The following is a 14,232-nucleotide window of genomic DNA, read 5'->3' as shown; positions in this document are numbered from 1 at the left end:
TCTTGATGCGTTCATCTGTCAGTGGACATTTAGGTTGCTTCTGTGTCTTAGTTATTGTAAATGATGCCGCTGTGAACATTGGAGTGCATTTTTTTGCTTTTTAAAAAACATTTTATATCATATGGTAGTATAGTTGATTTACAACGTTGTTTTAGTTTCAAGGGTACAGCAAAGTGATTCAGTTATACATATATCCTTTCTTTTTCAGATTCTTTTCCCATATGGGTTATTTCATAGTTTTGAATAGAGTTCCCTGTGCTATACAGTAGGTCCTTGTTGATTATCTATTTTATACATGCATGCGTGCCAAGTCACTTCAGTCATGTCCAACTCTTTGCGACCCCAGGCTCCTGTCCCTGGGATTCTCCAGGCAAGAATACTGGAGTGGGTAGCCATGCCTTCCTCCTGGAGACCTTCTCGACCCAGTGATCGAACCTACAACTCCTGCATTGCAGGTGGATTCTTTACCACTAATGTATATATTAATCCCAACCTTTTGTCCCTTCCCCTACCCATCCCCTTTGGTAACCAAAAATTTTTTTTCTACATCTTTGAGTCTGTTTCTGGTTTATAAATAAGTCCATTTGTATCATTTCTTTTTAGATACCACATGTAAGTGATAACATTTGTCTTTTCCTGACCTCACTTAATATGATCATCTCTAGGTCCATCCATGTTGCTGTAAATGGTATTATTTCATTCCTTTTTGTGGCTAATACTCCACTGTACACGTTACCATGTCTTCCTTATCTATTCATCTGTTAGTGGTCATTTAGGATACTCCCATGTCTTGGCTATTCTAAGTAGTGCTGCTACAAACATTGGGGTGCATGTATCCTTTTGGATCGTGTTTTTCTCTGGACATATGCTCACGTGTAGGATTTGAGGGTCATGTGGTAGCTCTATTTCTGGTTTTCTAAGGAACTTCCATTCTGTTCTCCATAGTGGCTGCACCAGTTTACATTCCCACCAACAGGAGAACATTCCCCCTTTCTCCACATGCTCCAGCATTGATTGTTTGTAGACTGTTCAACGGTGGCCATTTTGACGCGTGGGAGGTGTTACTTCATTGTAGTTGTGATTTGCATTCTCCAGTAATTAGCAATGTGGAACATCTTTTCATGGGCCTGTTGACCATCTGTATGGAGTAAGTGTTCCACACAGACATTTGGAAGAAATGTTGATTTAGGGCTTTTGCCCAGTTTTTGATTGGGTTTTTTTTTTTTTTATGATATTGAGTTGCCTGAGCTGTATATTTGGAATTTAAGCTTGTCAGTTGCCTCATTTGCAAATATTTTGTCTTGGTCTGTAGGTTGTCTTTTCATTTTGTTTCTGCATACCTTGTTTTCTTGTTTCTCTTAGGTTGCTTCACTTTTCAGCAGAATTTATCAGTTTCTAATGAGGCTTATCATCAGTCTTATTCTTGACCTTCCCCAGAACCCCTGGCCTCCCTGTCCTGTCCACCCAAGGGCCTTTCTGCCTGGTACCCTGCTGTGAGGGCACCTGAGCCTGGTTGGTATAAACTGCTGGAGCAGAAGAGGGACAGCCATCTCCCAGGCAAACCCCAACATGAGGTGACTGGAGACATGGCACTGTTTCTGCAGTTCCCCCTCAGCTCCCCTTCCCAGCCTGTGGAGCCAGGCCGCACCCAGCAAGGTTTGTGAATGGGCACCAGGTCCCAGGAATTGTCCATCAACTCCAACTGCTATTGTGATTGGCGGGGGGGGGGGGGGGGGGGAGCGGTCAGTTTCTCAGAGGAATTAATCTGCTATACTGGGAACAGGGTGTCCTCCTCCTGCCTCTGCTCAGATCACTACATCCTGGGCCACCGCTCACCCCCACACCTCCCACCCCTGCCCAGAGCATCCCATCAACTGTCAGGAGGCCACTCTGCACTTTTCAACTTCGCTGCCTTTTGCACATCCTCAAGTGTCTGAGTCTGTGTCTGTGCATCCATTTGTCTGCCCACCCATCCCCTCAATGCCTACTCTGCTCTAAGTGTGCTCTGGGATGTAGTGTTAGGCTCCATGCATTAGGAGCGCCTGCGGGAGGGCAGACCAGGATGTGTGTGCACACGGGCTTGCAGGGCTCCCATGTGTCGAGCTGCGCTCCATGCACAACGAACAAAGAGAAAGAGACCCATCTACTCGTTCTAAACAGGTTTATTAGGCACCTGAGTGCCACGTGTGGAGAAAGAAGCTGGAGGACCATTCAGTTGGCACAGCAGCTCTGGCCATCCCCTGGGTGCTCATCCAGAAGAACTAGAAGCCATGGGCAGCAAATAGACTTCGGCAGAGAGATCAGACGAAAGGGATGTGATGTCCTAGGAGGGCTGATGGTCAGAGAGGCTTCCCAAGGGTGGGGAGGGCTGGCCAGGCCAGGCGTCCAGCTGGGGTGAGGGAGAAAGACCCCAAAGGGGGCACAAAGGGAGGTGCAGACTGGCCAACAGCTGCGGGCTCAAGAATATGAGGGCTGATGAGCTGCAGGTGCTCAAGGTCAAGGCTGGGGTCGGGGGCCTGCGCTCCTGGGTTTTCATCTTGATGCTCACTGGCCACCACAGGGTGGTTGACTGGGTCGGGCCTCCATCAGGGGAGCTGGCAGACACACGGCCAGGCCAGGCTGGCCTTCCCCTCATCCAACCCCCCACATCCTAGCTCCTGAGTACACAGCCTGTGGGTGCTGCTCTCTCAGACCCTTCAGGAAAGCCTCCGCCCAACCCTCTGAACCAAGCACAACAGGATTGGGGGGGGCCCTCCGGAAGGGTCCTTCATGGTCACTTTCCACAAGGCGGTGCCTGATGCCCCTTCCCAGCCCCACCCACGTGGGGCCAGGTAGCACCCAGGTGGACATGGACCCCTCTCCCCAGCCCAAGTTCTCACACCATCATAAACCAAAGAACCCCTACTGCCCCTTCAAACATGCACATGGAAACGGGCCTCCCAACTGCCCGCTTCCCCTCCCAGCTCAAAGGCGGCACCATTAACTTTGAAGAAACAGCCTTTGAACGTGGGCTTGGCAGCAGGCTCAGGGCACCATGGGAAGCAGAAGAACTTGACCGTGGCTCTGCCGTGGCCTCAACATTTCACTTCCAAAGGCTTTTCTGGGAAGGTTCTGTCACTGCCTTGGTCTGAATGACGGGTGATGCTAACAATGTCGTCCTGCACAGGGGGACCCAGAGAGGGGGCCATGACCATGCCCAACCGCCACCCAACCACCCAGTGCCGTGGTGATGGACAGAGACGCTGCCCCGAATCCAACAAAAGCTGCAAATCAAAATGGGGCTGGCAGCTCACCCAGGTGCCAAGCAAAAGGCTTGTCCTTAGCGGTCACAAGAAGCCCTCTTTGGCCTGTGCTCCTGTGTCCTGCCCTGTAGGCTGGTCTCCACGACAGGTCCATGAGACTGACCACAAGGACTCTCAGCTGATGGGATGGACATCCTGCTGGGAACAGTCTCTGGGGTCTAAAGAAGAGTTAGAAACCCTCAAATGCAGCCAGACCTGGACGAGGGGCCTGGGAGCAGCTAGGACGAGTGATGCTGGCTGTTGGGGGAGTGGGGTGGTGTGGTGGTGCTCTGCCTTCCACAAACCTGGCGCCCCGGGTGAGAGGGATGGAGGACAAGCCTGTGGCCACCTCAGCTGAGGTCACTGCATCCAGTGGGCTCATTTACTATGCAGCAGTACAAAGTGTTAGCTCTAGGGCTGTGCTGCTGTTAACTTTTTATTTTTAAACAGATGGTCTGGAGTTTCCTGCTTATCAACCAATACAGCTTGGCAATAAACTGGTACAGTAAATCCTCGTGTCTCGGGTGGCTATGGGTGGGGGGGAGGGGGGCACCATGAATTAATCAGGCCTCTTAGAGAAGCCCAGTCATGAACCTAAGGTCAGCTGTGATGAGGTATTTCTAAGAGGCCCGTTGCTGGCCCAGACAGGACCCCAGTCTAACTGATATCTGCAGACCCTGCAACATGGAGACCCTTAAGTATGGGTGGGTTCTATTGGAGGGTGAAGACCACACCTTACCTCCCAGGACTCTATTTTCTGAGCAAAGCTCTCCTTCAAGGGCAAGATGAGATACCCATCAAGAAGAGGCTGAAGCACTAAGATTTCACGGCAAGGAGGGACATTAAGGAGGCTCAGTAGTACCACACAGAGTAGTGTCAGGGCTTTGTGGGGGACACAGCTGCTGATGGCTCCAAGGACACTGAAAGCAGAAAGGCTTGGGGGAGAGAGAAAAGGGGGCAAAGGGTTAACAGGATAAGCAACCCCCTCACACACCACAACATGCCCACAACCCCCAAGGTCACACCCAGATGGATCTTCAACTTGGTGTCCTCCTTCCATTAGCCAAAACAGCCCTCAGTGCAGCGGACGTTAATGGGTGTTCTTCAGGCTGTTGTCTGCTGATTTAGAGAAGTAGCCATGATTTTGAGAACGGCCCCTTCTCAGGTGAAAGCGAGTAGGCTGTAATGAAATGGGCTGAGTGGAGCTCTCCCAGGCCTCGAACATGATCTCAGACAGATCACCTGTGTGAAGTTAACTCCTGCTGGCCTTAGCCCTTCTACTTGGCCAGAGGAAGGAGTCAGAGTTGCGAGGCCCTCCTGATGCTATAGAGAAGGGATGGGGTGGGGAGCTGTATGGCGTGGCCTCCTTCACAATGGGAGGGAAAAAGCTGGTGGAACCCGTGATGCATCACCCAACCATCATGCAGACAAGGAAACCCACATGGGTCATGTCACCTACCTGAGACCACAGGGCTACCAGGTCCAGAGCAGGTCCAAAAAGTGTCCAGGGTGGGAGAGGGTGGGTGGGCACAGGAACCTACCCTGGAGAGTCTCCTAAGAAAGGGGCACCACCTGTTGGTGGGGGCCTGGAGCACTTTGTGCCAAGGCTCTAGTCCCAGCAAGGTCAATCACCCAGAGAGCAGTACTATGGGCGGGGCTCCATTGAGATCATGGGGGTGTCCAGGAGCCCCCATCATAGCAGACACACTGCACCAGGCACCCACCCGCTGCCCCCCCTCCCCCCACCGCAGCTAACCCCCAGGTACCTGCTGTTCCCATCGGGACTATAGAAGTGGCTCTCGTACTCTAGGATCACTCTCCTCACTGGTCACAAAACCCGGGAAAACTTGTATCACCCTGTCCGGAAGATGAGGATGAGCGGCCTCCTCGAAGGGGGCCAGAGGAGGGGAGGCACTGCTGGTATCCGTAAGGCCAGCAGGGCACCCTCCCCACCACGTGGGCTCCAGGCCCCAAGGAACCAGCTCAGGACAGACTGAGTCCCGGGAGCTGAGGAAGGGCCCAGAAGCAGCAGAGACCCTCTACTACACAGTCCACAGAAGGTCTCAGAGGGAAAGCCTCCCAGACACTGGCCTCTGGAAGCCACCCCAGCTCCAGCCTGACCCACCACCTGAGTTCAAATCTGGGCCCCCCCCCACTTTCTAGCTGTGTGGCCTCAGGCAAGTTGTTTGACCTCTCTGTGCCTCAGCTTCCCTCTCAGATTACTGTGAAGATTGAACGAATGAATATTCTCCCGGGAGAGCAGGCACCGCTTGTTGTGTGTGCTCACTTGTGTCCGACTCTGTGACGCCCGTGGACTGGAGCCCACCAGGCTCCTCTGTCCGTGGGATTTTTCAGGTAAGAATACTGGAGTGGGTAGCCATTTCCTCCTCCAGGGAATCTTCCCTACTCAGGGATTGAACCCGTGTCTCCTGCATTGCAGGCAGATTCTTATACCCGCTGAGCCACCAGGGAAAAGACTCATCAAACAGAGAGGAACAAACAAGGCAGGAGGAGAGCTTCTCTAGGCCAAGCTCCTCAAGGAAAGAGGACCTCCCAATCCCCCAGGAAGGTGTCCCTGAAGGCCTAGCAGTAGTCACAGCTGCCGTGGCTCTTCCCAGGGGTCTGGACAAGCAATAGTGAAGTCGGAACCACAGAGGACTGGGAGGAAATTCTGCACAGGAATAGGAATTACTCGAGGGCTGCCCACACCCAAGGCCCCGAAGGCCCTAAGAGACCCCCAGTGCAGTGCCCTCCTCCTCTCCCTCCCCTGTGCCTTGAGCCACACCCAGGCTTCAGCCTTGCCCCAGCCTCCTTGGTGCCTTCCTAACCACAGCTGAGAGGCCAAGAGCTGCACAGATGTTGGTGTAGCTGTGGTCACTACCCTGACCCTGTGGAGTCTGTTCAGACTGCTAAGCGGCCGCTAGAGAAAACCAGGCTACCTCGCTGGGCCCATGGAGGGCTCATTGCCCCCTTCCTCCACTGCCTCCTCGCCAGGCCAGGCCACTCCAGGCAGGTCCATGAGCCCAGGTCTCTCAGCCCAATGTCAAGACAAAGTCAAGGAGGCCCTGGGCAGCCACTCAGAGGCTAATTCTGACGGCCCTCATTCCTCCTGAGATAATAATAGCTCCACTTTACTGCAGGAGGCAAGTGCAGATGCCTACAGAGGCCAGGCCTGCTCAGCCTTGACTGACGGGGCCAGGTGGTGGCGGGTCTGTGGCTCACCGACAGGGGGCGGCCGCCCCTCAGCTTCAGGGCCTGTGGACTGCGGGCCCCAGACAACCAAAGGCTCCCTAGGCCCAGAAAAGTCAAATCTCCAAAGCTTTTGGGAAAATCTCCTATGATTGAAACATTCGCGGCTAACAGAAGGCAGACTTTAAAAAAAATCTGTGCAGATGAAACACATCCTGGGTGGGTTCAGGCCTGGGGGCAGCGTCGAGCTCCCCTCTGGGGTGGCGGGCATCCACAGATGAATTCCTGCTGTTAGTAACAGCAGTGGCACTTAGGAGTCTGTGCGGGAAGGGAGAAAGGTCCTAGGCAGAGGAACAGTTGCCCAGGGGGCACTGGTGGGGTGCTGAGGCAGGTGCTCAGGTCTGTTCTACAGCCAAAACCAGGGCCTAAACCAAAGCTGTATTCCCACTCCCCTCTGAGCTGGGGGTTGGGTCCTGCTGACCTCCCACCTCTAGACCTGTCCCTTGTGGGTGGGTCCCCTGTCCCCAGCACCCGCTCAGAGTCCTCACCTGCCCCACCCCCCTTGCCAGGGCCTTTAGCTCACTCACATGACCTTCCCGCTACCTCTTCACATGCTGGGCTGCTTCCCAGACCTAATCCCGCCCCACTCTCCTGACCATATCTGGCCATAGCGAGGCGGCGGCCGCCAAACCCCCCTGCCCCTCTACCCTGCCACGACTGGGCTTCCGTGTGTCCTGGGACATTAAAAATATCTGTGCGGCCTTGGCACATAAAAGCCTAGTGCCCCCAGCTGTTGGAATATAGGGCCTCACTGGCCGGCACATGCCACCGCTTCCAATAAACATGTCAGCTGACCTGGAATGCGGCGGCCAAGCCCTCCACCCCATCTCACAGCTCTTAACTTGGCTCCTGTGTCAAGGGTATTGTCAGCCCAGCCCATTCCTGACCCTACAAGGAAAAGACAGGCGCGGGCTGGGGGCCTCTGCGGCATCTGTGTGCCCAGGATACAGAGCACATGCACGGAGCATGGCGCGGCATCCACCACAGCTGTCCCCCTGCCTGGCTGCCGACCCCGATGGGCCCCACAGCCCTGGGATTAATAGAGCACAAGGGGCCCGGCAGCTGGCGGGGGCAAAATCTTTCCACACGGATGGTGACAACTGACATCACGCTGATTTGGGCCCTGATGGCTCCATCTGTGCATTCTTTTGGAAAGACCACAGCTGCAACCTGCCTGCTCACTGGAAATATGTCCACTTCGCTGGGGAAACTGAGGACATTTCCAGTGAGCAACTGGGGCCTTTAAGAGGGAACTCAGATGTCGGGTGGTGGCTTTGGGAGACTCGGGCTCGCAGGAGTGAGGTCTGCTCCTCGGGCCAGGCCCCCTCGGTCTATGCTGTGGTTACACATCTTGTGGGGAAGAAGGGAAAGCAGGTTCATGACCGGACATGCTCACCCCTGGGGAATGGAGGAAGAGGGTGGCCTCAATAGCCCCTAAAAGAACTCAAAAAGTGTAGGGGTGAAATGAGATGATTTCTGGAATTGAGATCCTTTAAAGTCCACCCAGAGAAAAGGTAGAGGCAACCAAGGGAAGCAGGGCAGTGGGGCTGATGGCCATGCAGACGTGCTGGGGCCCTGGCCCCTCTCTGCCTCGGGGCACTTGGAAACTTCCATAACAAGTTTAAAAATATACACGTCAAAAAAGTATTCAACAGAAGTTTGCTGAGGGCCTAGTGTGCGCTGGTACTCTCTGGCAGAGAAGGGAGTGGGTCCTGGCAGGTGACGGAACATCAAGTCCCCTCCTCGCAGGCCTCGGATTGGTGTCAGATGTCCCATTCCACTGGTGCATACCTTTTAAATTCAGTGTTTAAAAATACCACGATGAGCCTTGTAACCCTGCAGCCGACCCAAGAAAGCACAGGCGGTAACCTGATCAACTGGACCCCCTGCTCCCCTGCCCAACTTTTCATGGAGGCAGTGAAGACGTCACATGAGTTGATCTGGGTTGACCGTATGCTGCTCATGAACAGCACTTTGCCTTCATCATGCATAGACCACTTGCTTTTGAACTTCACTATGTCTGAATACGGCCTTTCAGGCACAGGCTCTCTTTCCTGGCATTTTCTGGCAGTCAGTCAAAAACAGAGAGTGCGATGGAAGACCCCTCCCCCACCAAACCCTTGAGTGAGAAGGGCAGCCGCAGCCCTCCTGGGCCTGGGGGCGCTGCTTGTGAGGCATCTCGCTGAGGCCAAGGGCATGCATGGGGTGAAGCCCCTCATTAAGCCTCGTTCTTGGCTGCGTCTGCAAATGGAACTGAAGTATGTGAAGTGGCAGAAATGTCATGGTAAAAGCAGAGCAAGACAACTGCGTCTGTCGATGTATTATGAGAAGGCAAGTGTCACTGAAAACAGACCCGCCCCAGCCACTGGGTCCTGGTGAGACTCCACAGGGCACTGCAGCATGGGAGAACTCTTCTCACCACGTGTCCACCAGGAGAGGCCTTTCCTGGTTCTGGGGTCAAATCTAACCTGTCCCCTTTGATGGTGAGGGATACAGGAAGACCACCTGTCTTCACAACCCCTCTGGGTTCCACACGAGTATCTATCAGGGAGAGGAGGGTGCTGGACTGGATGTAGGCAGTGTCTGGGCCGATTTCCAGAGATGAGGACCACCGCTATCTGTTTTAAGAGCTATGCATTGATCCTGGCATACTGTATACGTATTTAAGAAACACGCCGCCAGGAGCTAAGTGATGGTGGTATAACTGTCCTTTAAAACCAAACTCATTTACGTAAAGAAAGCAAGTGAACCTAAATAAAACCATTTCATGGCTAGAGTGTGGCAATATGGCAAAATCATGAAGCTACAGGAGCAACAAGTTTGAGCACAAATGATCTCAACACTTCTAAGAGACTGCAAAAGCTTTTCTAATTTCTAAGCTGCTATTGAGCTCAGAACATTCTGACTATGTTATCTGCTTAGAAGTGGCCATTCCACACAATAGGCAGCCACCTGGCTGGACTGAGCCTCTTCGGCTCCATGTCCTGTGCTTTGGAGCATCTCCACAGCTCTGCCAGCCCACCAAAGCTGCTGCTGAAGGAAGCCCTCAACAACAGGGCTCAGCTCTTGGTCAGGAGCGCCCCAAGGAACCTCTTGGAAAGCTCCCATTTTTCTCTCCTGAGTTTGCTCTTTGCCCCAAGTTTCCATAGTGACTTCAGAAAGAAACAGACAAGCACATTACTCTTCATGCAGGTAGTTCCCCCAACTCCACAAGTGCTCTCAACCGCAGACCCTCTCTCATCACACACAAGCCTATTTGAAAAATACTTTGAGATGGGAATGACTTCTTTTAAATATCGTTTAAAATAATTAAATTATTAATTGTATTACCTCCTTTATTTATGTATTTTAGTGCCACATTATTAATACTATTATTAAGGGAAAGCCAGGGTTTACCTGTCATCTCAGCACCTTTCTCCTCATTAGCACTGCCTTCCACACTCAAGTATGTCCCATTTGGATGACAATGACATAGTCACCCTAGTTGTGCACCATGACGAACTTGTCTATGCCTGCAATGAGTGGCTGGGTAGGAGCAGGGGGAGGACAGAGATTCAAAAGGCTGAAGAACATTGTTTAAATTGCAGCCATTCTGAACTTAAACTGTCCAGATCCAGGATTAGGAAAAGAGGTCTACTGCTTGGGTTCAAAATGATCAGCTGCCCCGTAGTAGTGGTGTGAACAGTGCTATTTTACAGGAGCTCAGTTACCTTCAAGAAGAACTAAAAGTGGCCCTGACCCCAGCATACACGGCCTCTCTCTTCTCAGATCTCTTATTGAGGTTTTTCCACCCTTTGTCTTCGTGGCAGACTCTGAAATAAACTTCACTGAAGTTCAGTGTTTTTTCCTTGACCCATTAGAGATAAGAATAATGAAGTCTAGGTCACGACCCCCCAGACCCAGCCCCAAGCCCTCACGCCCACCCTGGGGAGGTCTGGGCTATCCAAGCCAGAAGAACAGGGTGGTGTGGAGAGTGGAGTCACATGTGCTGCTGGGGATCAAACCGGTGGCCTTGTATTGAAGGGCGGCTGAGCCAAGGCCCTGTGTCTACCTGTGACCCAGGTAGACAGTTAGATCCACCTCAGCAGTCGCATTGCCTGAGATCAACCCTAGAGAAGCCCCTGTGAACACATACACAGAAGCAGGTGAAAGGACAGGGGCGATGGTCTTCTAACAGGAACCAAGTGCATGGGGTGGGGGTGGGGGGGAACTATCAGCATCTTCTATTCAGACAGAGATGATGACTGACAATCTAAGAGCCAGGCAGCTTCCGTGACCCAGCCAAGGGTCTCCAAGATACAGGGCCAAGTGAAAAGCCACAAAGTGGCATAGATATTACTTCTATTGTTTTTTTTTTTTTAAGCAATTTTGCTGTGGAAACTGGCCAGTATGTGAAGTTGGTAACCTCAGGGGCATTCGAGAGGTGGGTTATGGAGATGGTCACAAGTTGAGGGTTAAGGCAGACTTTGGCCTTTAGCTCTAGTTAGTATTTTAAACTTCTTATGTAATGTACTAGTTTACATATTCTACATGTAATTAAACATTAAATTTTTCACAGAAATGCCAGGGAGGAGCTGCTGCTATGTCACAGGTTTCATGGAGCAGACATCTTGAGAAAACTGACTTGTCTTTCTTGTGCCTAACTTCCATATTTGGGGGACAAGCTTTAAGTAGTTAACAGGTGCTTTTGGAGTTGGGTGAATTTTTGAACAACCGGCAGAAAAAAGTGTCACCAAATTATCTTCACTTTAACCTTGCCCAAGCCTTTCCTGGCTGCTGGGTGGATTCTGCCAGGCTTGATTACTAAGGGCAGGTATAGTTCTATTTCTAGCTTCCAAACCACTTCTGGTCAGTTCCTGCTCTGCTCTTTCTTTAACAAGAAGCTGGCAGAATGTCAGTTCTAAAGTGATCAAGAAAAGAATGCGAAGCCGGGAACTGTCCATTTGGATGCTCACAAAAAGCAGAGCTGATATCATGGGGCTGACATCCGAGCCCTCAGCTCATGGTCCGCATCTCAGTGAAGATGCCTCACTTGTCGGAATGAACAGGCACTAACCCTGAATCACAAAAGTTCTCATCTAAGAGATGGCTTTGCCATTCCTAGCAGGTCCCACCTCTGAGCCTCAAGTTTCCCCACCTGTACTGCCAAGGAGCTAAGATTTCACCTCTCGAGGAACATGAAAAGATACCCAACATCACTAATTATTAGGAAAATGCAAAACAAAACTACAATGAAGTATCATCTCACACCAAAGAGTCTACAAATAACATATGCTGGAGAGGATGTGGAGAAAAGGGAACCCTCCTACTACCCTGTTGGTGGGAATGTGCATTGGTGCAGCCACTATGGATAACAGTATGGAGTGTCCTCAAAACACTGAAAACAGAGTTACCATATGACCCAGCAATCCCACTCCTGGCCATACATCAGGAAAAGACAAAAAGTCCAATTCAGAAAGATACATGTTCCACTATTTCCAATAGCCAAGACATGGAAGCAATCTAAGTTTCCTTCAAGAGATGAATGGATAAAGATACGGTACCTAAGAGGCCACTAAGACACAAGACCCAACTTGACTGGCTGCCCCAACTTTACGTTAAGTTCTTCCTGCCTCTCTGGGAGGAGCACCATCACCTTCCTGGCTTCTTGCCTTTTACCACCACCACCACCACCAACTGAGCTACCATCAATTAAGCTATCATTTCAGCAGCTCAATACCAGTTTGCTTGCTAATTCCTTTCCTCATTTGAACACCTTCACAACTCTGGAAGGTAGGTTTCTTTAGACCCTTGAAGGACCTTATTTTGCAACCGCGGAGGCAGAAGATGGAACAGGTAGTGCCACTAGTTAGCTATGAAGCAGGAGGCAAGATGTATCTCCAGCCCCAGCTGTTCCCAATCCGGCTTCTTGTCTCTCATCCTAGCCTTTCTGTTGAGCTCCTCTCACAGGATACCATCTTATTTCCTTTTATTTTATTATTATTTTTGTACACTTTTGGTCATGCCACACAGCATGTGGGCTCTTAATCCTCTGAACAGGGATGCATTGGAACCTCAGACTCTTAACTGCTAGACCACCAGGGAAGTCCCTGTTTCCTTTTAAAACCCACCTAAGTAGCTTCAGAGAAAAGACATTGAGAAAATCCCTTTAAACAAAGAAGAGCAGTGAGGATGTCCCACTGCACCCATCTCCTCTAGAAAAAGCAATGACTCCTGTCTCTCATATCGCCTCAGGAGCATGGCAGCACACAGAGGAAGGGTGAAGAAGCCAGGAAAAGAGGAAGGAAGAAATAAAAACATGAATCTAACTACATGACAAGACTAACTAGAAGAAGACAAAAGGTTAAACCAAAACTTATTTTTAAATTAAAAAAAAAAAAAAAACCAGAATTACCAAATAACACAGAACTGTGAAGTCCAAAAGAACATGAGTTGGAAGTTCCTGATTTTGACATTTCAGAAAACGCTAAAATGTTCAAATTAATATGGAATGCCAACCTAGGCTGCCAACGAGGTTTTTTTTTTTTTTTTAATATGCTGTCATTTAAAAAACTAAATAAAAACCAAATTTTAAATAAACTTCTAAAAAGTCCTCTAATACCTTCCAACAAAAAGCCTCAGGTTGCTATCAATTGTCATCCAAAAAGAAATGACACTGAAATACCGAAAGGTAGGAAGCTTCTGCAGCCTCCATCTCAAGGACAGCCCCTTCCAGGAATATGCTTAACCTGACGGAAACCCCACGACATCATCTGGATTTCTCTCACTCCACTGCGCACTGGCATCTGGCAACCAGTGACTTAGCAGGACTCTCTCCTACCTACGGGATTCTCTTCTACAAACCTTCCCACAGCCACCTTTCAGCGTTTGCTGGAGCAGCTCCTGGATGCCTCATAAACCAACCAATTCTAAAGGGAGCAAAACAAGAGAAAGATGCACAAAAATCAATACCATTTCTATAAACAATAATCAACAGCCTGAATATAATGATAAAGCAGATTCTGCTCACAATAGCAACAAACATTATCAAACACTTGGGAAATACTTGATACATATTCATATATCAAACTCCACAAAGGATATGTTAGAATTATATAAAGAAAACACAAATCCAAATGTAAGAAATAGAAACTCAAACGAAGAAGAGACCAAACTTCTGGCTGAAGGCTTAACAACACTATTTCCCAACTTGATTTATAGATTGACTCAAAATCCAGTCAAGGCATCACCAAGGTCATTACAGAATTTGGTAAGAATGATTCTTAAATTCTGTAGAAAAATAAATGGGCAAAACAATCAGAGGATTCTGAGAGCACACAGAAGATTCTTATCCCAGCAGATCTTAAACTATAGTATGAAATGATGATTGTTAAGGCTATAAACCAACTAAAATGCTGGGGAAAGAGACTACAACTTAATACAGCAGAATCAAATTCACTACCAATAGAAAAATACACAGGCCCCACTACTGTCCCCATAGTCTAAAGATAGAGTGATAGTTTTTAAAACCTTCTTGTCTCAATTTGGAACAGGACGTTTTAGAGTTTCTAAGTATTCTTGCCTGGAGAATCCCATGGAAAGAGGAGCCTGGCAGGCTACACAATCCATGAGGTCACAAGAGTCGGACACGACTTTGCAACTAAACCAAACCAAGCAATACCAGAAAATTTCAAAGTGACAAAGATGAAGATTTCTTGGCAAT

General features: G+C 50.0%; 1 non-coding gene across 1 annotated transcript; it reads right to left on the bottom strand.

Moving 5' to 3' along the window:
• MIR296 (microRNA 296) lies at nucleotides 2,689–2,767 on the bottom strand. Its single transcript, NR_129685.1, has one exon. It is a non-coding gene; the product is annotated as a microRNA 296 (primary transcript).

Source organism: Capra hircus, chromosome 13 (assembly GCF_001704415.2).
Source record: "Capra hircus breed San Clemente chromosome 13, ASM170441v1, whole genome shotgun sequence".
In the NCBI taxonomy this organism is placed as follows: domain Eukaryota; kingdom Metazoa; phylum Chordata; class Mammalia; order Artiodactyla; family Bovidae; genus Capra; species Capra hircus.
Note: the sequence above shows the minus strand (reverse complement) of the source record. Positions and strands in the feature narration are given on the sequence as shown.